This window comes from Carassius auratus, unplaced genomic scaffold, assembly GCF_003368295.1.
Source record: "Carassius auratus strain Wakin unplaced genomic scaffold, ASM336829v1 scaf_tig00033279, whole genome shotgun sequence".
NCBI lineage: Eukaryota > Metazoa > Chordata > Actinopteri > Cypriniformes > Cyprinidae > Carassius > Carassius auratus.
Genome location: NW_020526064.1, coordinates 35,604 through 44,423, shown reverse-complemented (window position 1 = coordinate 44,423; position 8,820 = coordinate 35,604). Strand labels below are relative to the sequence as shown.

General features: G+C 33.9%; 1 long non-coding RNA gene across 1 annotated transcript; it reads left to right on the top strand.

The window, feature by feature from the left end:
- The first annotated feature begins 1,707 nt into the window (after positions 1 to 1,707).
- LOC113081158 (uncharacterized) lies at positions 1,708 to 7,764 on the top strand. The gene is made up of 2 exons (XR_003282114.1): positions 1,708 to 2,123; positions 6,621 to 7,764. It is a non-coding gene; the product is annotated as an uncharacterized LOC113081158 (long non-coding RNA).
- The last annotated feature ends 1,056 nt before the right edge of the window (positions 7,765 to 8,820 follow it).

The following is an 8,820-nucleotide window of genomic DNA, read 5'->3' as shown; positions in this document are numbered from 1 at the left end:
GAATGGTGTTGTGCATTTTTTATTAACATTTACATTTTTATTTAAACATTTAACAAATAATAAGATGCATGTACAAAAAAGTCCACATGAACACGTTTTTTTTTTTTCTTGTGACATTTCAGTTTTGATATATTCCACTCCTCAAGAGGAGTTTAATTGCAATTTTCCCAAGTAGAATTTCAGAAATTCCGTCTTTCCATCCGGATCGGAATGCAGCATTAGAACAGTGTAGAGTTCATCACAACCAGTAAGACACTCTCCAAGAGTGGTCCATGCTAAAATCATTCAGCTGAACTAACAAGAGTCTAGAAACCTTTTCACATTCTTTTCATATCGCATCCGTCCTGAAAGCTTTAAATTAAAGCATTAAAGCTCAAGTCCATGTACAAGTGTGTGTGTGTGTGTGTGTGTGTGTGTGTGTTGGGGGAAGGAGGTCACGTTGAGTAACCTGAGAGCTCTGACCCCGGCTACAGCTGAATTTAAGAGGAACCGGTCCTTTAAGAGCATGTTTTTGTGCACGCTTATCCAGAGCAGTGACAATATCCAGGTCCCCGTGCAAGACGTATGCTACTGCTGATGTATTTAAGGTCCTTTGGTGTGAGATAGCACTTTTGAGATTCCAGAGCCTCAATGGATTCCAGACGCTGTGACCGTTCCTGACCTGATCTTGACATCCCATCCACTCTGCATTCTGTTTGTCTGCATTGAGTCTGGGCATCCTAGGCAGCCTTAACCCTCTTCAGAAGTCTCCAGGACTTGCAGAACGCCACATAGTTTCCCGTCGTGATCTGCAAACCTAATGTCATAATGTTGACACTAGGGCTATATTAAAAGGATGAACGCAGATGCGGTCTGACCTGAATGTGGGATGTGATGAGCAGATAAGATCAGGGGGAATTCAGCACCTCTATAAACACGATGGGAGACCCATCTGCGCTCCTGGACGCTTGTTAGGGCTGTTTACTGAGTCGAGCATCACTACTGCTGGAGTTTTCCAAAATTTTCCAAAAACCACTTACCAATGGCTTGTTAATGAGCCAGAACATATGTATTCACACACACACACACACAAAAAGTTTTATATATATATAATATATATATATATATATATATATATATATATATATATATATATATATATGTGTGTGTGTGTGTGTGTGTGTGTGTGTGTGTGTGTCTGCGTTTTATATAATAAAGTATGTTTTAATTAAGTTAAAGTTTTGAATTGTATATATTTTACATTAATTGATTTACATTAATTTGCATATATATATATATTTCAAGTAATAATATATACATAATTATAATTATATTACTTAATAATACAGCAACATAATTATAAAATACTTTTATAATAAATAATATAAATTTGGTAGAGTCATATATAATTTTATAATAAGGATTTTCAGGTTTCCGGTATGAGAAAAATGTAAAAAAAAAAAAATAAATAAAAAAAAATTAAATGCTGTTGCACGTTTAAATGAATACATTACATTTTTACATTTTTTTATTATAAAATCAGTGGCGTAGCGTCAGGGCCAGGGCCCAGCTTTTAATACATTTCTTTTTTCTAATTAATTTTAATTTGTGGCCGCAATAAATATATTATTTTATGCATATCATGTGTAGTAATTTCTTATTTCTCCGTAATGTCTAATTTCTCCGTCATTTCTTGTTTGCGTTTATAATTTTTTTTTTTTTGCACTCCGCGGCTGCCGTAGACTACTACGCCGTCATTTATTTACGTCGCGGCAAAAAGAAATAAAAGAAGAAAGAAAACACAATGTGAGAGGTGACTATAGCGGCTATCTACGTGAACATTAAAGATGGACAAATATAAACATAAAAGTGGGGCCTTAAAGAGAAAAGAGAAGGTGGAGAAGTTAGTCACGACACAACAACTACCCAAAATAGACCGTTTTTCTTGCCGACGTAACGTTAGTGCGAAGGACAACAACAACAACGTCGAAGGTGAGAAGGAAGTTTTGTCAGCTAAAAGCAGTTGTACGTCTTAGGATGAAAACAACAATGCAGCTGACACCTTGATGAGGTGCAGAGAGTCGGGGAGCGAAGAAGCAGTCGCAGACGAGTCAAATGCTGGATATTCAGTGCAACTAAAATGAGTGAGTAGTTTTGTGTTTTTACACTTTTGGCCGCCGTGCCAAAATGACTGAGTAGTTTTATGTTTTTACTTTTTGACCCACCGTGCCAAGATCAATAGTTTGAAAGTGTTTAAAAGGTGTTTTTTCTTTTCTTTTTTTTTTTGGATACCTGGCATCCCACTCGAAGGGGGGCTATAAGGGGGCCCGTGAATTTTTTTTTATTGCATATGGGCCCGGAACTGACTTGCTACGCCACTGTATAAAATATAATATATATTTTTACAAGGACATTTAGAAAATATATTTATTTGAACTGCTTGCTTGCGTCTTGCGGAAGAACATCGTAGCCGGAACTACTTCTCTCTGTTTATGTCTATGAAGAATCACAAAGGTACTGGGTTACTCCGCCGCGGTACCCCCGAAGCAATCTAAAATAGTCCGAATATAAACACTTATTATAGGTGTACCCTAGTGACTCAGGACAAGCTAAAAACACGGTTTGGAAAATGGATTCATGGTGTACTCGCTTATTATATACATTTTTCTACATTTTGAACACAAGCAAAGTTACGGACCGCAGCTCTGATTTGGTTGTTTCTTGCCGGAAGCGGATGGACTTTCTGCAAATGGCAAAAGGACACTGGGAGGAGCCAGAGGAGCTTGATTTATTCACAAATTATCTGTCTCATATTCTACTGTCAGGATATAATGACAGGTTTAACTAATATGTAAAAAATATATTTTTACAAAAGTTACCTACTGCAGCTTTAAAGCATGCTTTATTAAATTTTTATTTAATTTTTGGATTTAAATTTTGGATTAATCTGTTTTTATTAATATGAAATGTTTGAATATATATATATATATATATATATATATATATATATATATATATATATATATCAACTAAAGAGATAAATAAATAAAAAGTCGAATAAAACAATGAAACAATATTAATATCCTGACAAAACATTGACTAAATTTAAAGGACAGAAAAAAAAAAATTGTAGACAGACAAAACAAACTTACCAAGAACACTAGCAACCACTTGTCAATCACCCTGGTCCCCTTAGCAACAACAGAGTAATTTAGATTTAACAAAAATAATAATACGTTAGCAACTCCTCGGCAACCACTCACACCTAGAATACCTTTCATGTCTTTCTGTCGAGCTTTACGGGAGAGTTCTCTGCCAGCGCGGCCCATGGATCATGTTTAATCCCACTAGAGATCAGCCGGGAGATTGAGAGTGTAAACACTGCTAACAGGCCTTCAGCTGTGGGGGTTTATGTGAGTGTGTGCTGATCTTCTGCAGGTTTATTGCAGAAGTGCTAATGTTCAGGTGTTGGCTCGCGTGCAGAGCACTTGTGATGCCTCACTTTACTCATGTAATCCTGCTGCTCCTGAAGACATTGAAGTGTGATGCATTCTGGGAGGCTTTCGACACTCACACTTGTACAACTTAAGCTAAACTACACAACTAAAAATCATAACTGTAGATTATACCCTTGAAATTGTAATAGTAATTGCGATTATTAATTACAATGCTCACAATTTGAATTGAATGATGTTTATACCATAGTTTGAAGGAAAATGCATACCATATTTTTATATGAAAGTAAACAAACTGAAAACATTTCATTAAGTCTCAAATGTTAACTAGCCTATACATTAGATTGTTTTCTTCTTAAAACACGAAAAACGAAAAACCTTTAAGAAAACTTTTAAAAAATTATGCAGAATAACATAAGTGGACATTGAATGATTAATTAGATTAATTAGAAATCTTATTAATTGTGCAGCCCTTGTGTGAGACTTAATTACATTTATATATTCTGCATAATTTCTAAAAGTTTTCTTAAAGGTTTTTCGTTTTTCGTGTTTTATATATATATATATATATCAGCTGAAATTATACTAAGCTGAAATAAAATAAAACAAATACTTAAACCTAAAGTTATTTAAAAAATAATAATATTTGTTTAGTTTAAGTTGAAGCATAAAAAATAATACAAATAATAAAAACATCAAAAGCACATTACAACAATTACTAAACATTCATCTACAATCAAAACGAAAACAAAGTATTTTTTAAAAGTAATAGGTCATTCAAATTTGTTAATTTATGCCCTAGATAAGTACAGTTAGCGTTCGGTTCCTACTTCCTAGTTAACATACTGGTAAAATGTACCTTAAACACATGTGTTGATTTGGATAAAAGCAAATGTAAAGTACAATGACAAAATACGTATGTGAGTTTGAAGGTCAAGTATATTTTAGTGTTATTTTAGTATCATTGAATTTTGTTTGTTGTTGTTGTTGCATTTTTCAGTTTCATTTTCATTTTTTTGTTTTTTTTTTTCATTCAATTTTGTTGTTTTTGTCATTTCTATTAAACATATCTATATAGTTTTTATTCATGCTTTTTACGTTTTCATTTTAGTTATTATTTATTATCATTTTAATTTTAGTAATTTTTAATTAATTTTATTATGTTTTTGTAATTTTTATTACTATTTTTTAACTATATCATTTTATCCATTTTATTGAATTGTTTTATTCGAATTGTATTTTTTTGTAAGTTTGACCAATTTTATTGTGCGTTTTTGTCATTTTCATTTATTACAATTATTTTATAAAACGGTATGCTAATTTTTTAATTGATTATATTTTTATTTTTTAAGTTATTTTAGTACATTAAGTTATAAATAAATAAAAATAAGAAATGTTGCTTTGGCAACTAGCTGAAATCATTCTTATATTTTATTTAAGTTTTTTATATTTATAATTTTCTATTGTTTATTTCAGTTATTTTATTTCAAGTAATGATTTTAGTTTTTCTAGTTTTAGTTTCAGTTCATTAGAATAATCCTGTAATATTGTTCGGCACAAATTAATTAAGGCAAGTAATTTCCTGATCTAATTACCAGGCACCGGACTCAGTTAAACCTCAGAGTAGTGTTATTGAAAGGATAATGCTAACGGTCAATGTTTTGCTATGCAAAGAAGCTGTAGTACGATTAAGTTCTTTACAGGTTTGGTTCAGAAGTCCAAGCAGCTGTTGTTGATTGGCTTTATTTAGTCTAGATGCTAAGTCTAAGCCACATGAAGGTGAGAGTAAGCTAAACTTATTCTAATGAAAGCTACATATGCTAACTCACGTTAAACCTGTTCGACCCTGTGCACAAGCACGCTCTTAATGCATACGCACAATTAATGTTGCATGCTTCTGCAGGCCTGATTCTTCTTATCTGACTGCTTTTACTTTGATTTGCCTGGTACTTGTAGTTTTGAAAGTTGTTACTGGTTTAGAGAGCCTCCTCTAAGGCTTTTAAAGTCCTATGTAAACATACTAAAGTCATCTGGCCATAAATAGCTGCACGGCTTTAAAGCACAAGCTTTTTTACGGGGATAGCTGAACCCCTAAAACTTAAAATTCTATTTGATGTAGCCCTGAGATTTTAAGATAATATTTCGATAATTTGGCAGCACATTCACATGCTTACAATCTCAGATGTTGGCTTATAGTCACATGACAGTGCAGTTGAAATAAAATGAACCAACGGCACATTTTGTGAAATCTATTTCAGCTTTATTTTGGTTAATTGTGATGCATTTGTCTATTTATTTTAATATAAAAGTTTTTTCAGGACAGATACTGATTATTATATATTGAGTAGACCGATAACCGATATTTTGAGCCGATATAAACAGTATAACTAGTGTAAAATTGAAATGATTTGTCAATAAAATAATTTTAAAAACATTTTTAAAAAGTTTTTGTCTGAGCCCTTGTTATCCTTAATTTTGATTATAATTAACATTTACACTCCAGACATATATATCGGTTCAAAATATCGGTTATTGGTCTACTGTATGTTACTATAGAAGAACAAAACATCATCAGCATGCGCTAGTGGTAAACAAAAAGAGCATGATGATTCACACTTCAGCGGTTTTAGTTTTAATGTGTTGAAAAAAATGTCTTCAGCGGCTCAGATGTCGTTCGTAAATGACGACTGCTATGGTCATAATTATTTCCAATAACAAAACACCTCGATCGCTGAGGATTCTTGTCTACATCTGCTCCTGACAGTGAATCAGGGGGCGGAGCTAAGGTAAGACACCAGTCCAGTCTGTACTGAAACACTACTGTCAATCAAACTGTAGTGGGAGGGGCATGTTTGTGTGACGTCACACAGAAAGGCATCTGAGATCAACTTAATGTAAAGATTTGAGCATATATATATATATAAAAAAAACACTTCATGGATTTTTATCATTATAGGGTGGTTGTGTAGCCTACACACACTGCCAACACACATTTCAGTTCAAACTACTTGTTTGGTTACTGGTGGTTCAGTGGCTTTGCTACAAAAACCCCTTGTAGGAGCCCTTTATTTTTAAGAGTGTATTGTACATATTAAATATTTCTGAGTGAACAAGGGTGCTTATCCTGGCATTGTTATTTAAATTAGCCGCCCTCAGCCCCCTCTCTTGTTCTTTCTGTCTCTGTAGGGCCATCGTCGCTAATCAGCGTGGTTGATCTGAGGAGGTGGAGCGGCCAGCTGAATCTGTGACTGTTGGAGCAGAGACGATTAAGAGGCATTCAGGGATTAGAGCGCTACAGCGCCCGCTTTGCCCCTCGCCAATGCCTAATTCTGATTAACAAGAGACCTTCTGCCTTAAACCCCCCTGTCCGACCCTCAGCCCACCACAAAACAAGGGGCAGAGCATCACACCCATCATACACACACACACACACACACATGCTCAAGACCTCCTCCACCCTCTTCCCGCCATTTTTATTGGTATGGTCCATATGGTGTTCATTAGATAAATGAGGGAACGAGGTGGGATAGTGGTTTCGGCTGAAGGATACTGACGATTATATTTAGGGGAGAGTTAGGTAAACTGTGCCATTTTTGACTTAACTTGTCCTCTTGGCAAACAGCAATTAGAAATAAATTTAATTAAAAGAAAGCACTCAATGATTAACATAAAAGATGAATTTTAGGGGAATACTTTAACAATTTACATTTCAACAACAAACGTGAACATACTGTGAACTTATGAATGCACAATTCAAGTCTCATTTTGCTGCACATTATTCATATTTCTATATATATTTACCTTAAAAAAGCTGACAGAGGAACAAAAGCACCTGGGATTTAACTGGAACAAAACTCCCTTTTCACGAAGCGTGAATGATCTCTTTTGCCTATTGGAAATAAGGTCGCCCGTTCGTATTCATCACATTTTGTGGAGCACATTTCTGCAGCACTTTTTTTTTTTTCATGGCAGCGAGTTTTGCACTTGCAAAAGCAACTCATATGTTCTTCAGATAAACTTTTTGCACATTCATATTTTGCAGTGATTTGGGGCCCAGTGCACACAGTAATGAGAGCTGTAATCCACAATAACACGAGCACTCATGCAGCATGCATTGGGGCCCTCAGGGGCCCTCTGGGGAATTGCATGATTGTCACAGGCCTTATTCAGGCAGAAGGAGTAGAAGTGCATCTCATTAGCTTTATTTCAACAAACTCATTTGTCATCAGATTTCAGAAAACGGTGTTTACATTAACAGACAGAAATGCCATTCTTGCAACTTTAATCTTATACAAAATCAATCAATAAATAATTTGAAAATCAAAATCAACTTTTGATTAATGAATTAATTTATTTATTTATGAAAATAATATACAAAATATTATAATAAGTAGTTTCACAATTGTATAGTTTTTTTTGCTTCCAGAACCCTGTTGTGTTGGTCTCAATCTCTAAACCTGTCATTGGATTCACTGTGTTCACTATTAAGTCAAACAACATCGATCTGTGGTCGTCTACAGCAGAAACTAAAGGATTTCGTGAGTCCCAGCATTTTATTGTTGGAGTGACTCATTGAGATTGATTTGCATGTGTTGAAGTTTGTGTCTGTGTTCAGTGTGTTTCACACTTTGATGGTGAGAACGCTGTCTTGAGCCACGATAGACTTCAGAAAACATTATTTGCTTGGGAAAGTATTTGGGCACTTATGTCATGCATACAAATTTCCGAACGTCACCAATGTTGAAATATTCAGAATTTTGTATGATTTAAGTCGTCACCTTTATTTATATAGTGCTTTGTACAATACAGCTTTACAGCGTTAAACAGGGAAATAGTTTGTCAATAATGCAAGAGGACAATAACAAAGAGTCATACTTTTTCAGTTAAAGTCAGATCATTGGTGATTCAGTGACCTCATCATCCAACAAATTTCTGTGTTTGTGCAATAAAGCCAACAATATTCAGCATGCTGTGGTTTAATACACTGAGGATACATTGAATGGATCAAAAGTGAAGTAGAAACATTTAAAAATGTCAAAACAGATTTCTTTTTCAAATAAATTCTGTTCTTTAAAATAGTTGTTCTGAAAACAGTGTTGAAAACATCTGTGCTGCTGAATATTTTTTGTAGAAACTGATACATTTTGTTTTTCAGGATTGTATGATGAATAAAAAGTCAGTGGTGGACGAAGTACACAGAAAAAGTACAGATACGAATAATAAAATATTACTCCATTAAAAGTAAAAGTACTCCTTTTTCAATTTTACTCAAGTGAAAGTACAAAAGTACTCAATTTTGTATGTACTCAAGTAAAAAAGTACTGAAAGATAAATGTTTGCAATTTTATATAGGCTAATTTAATTTTATATTAGCACATTTTTTTTT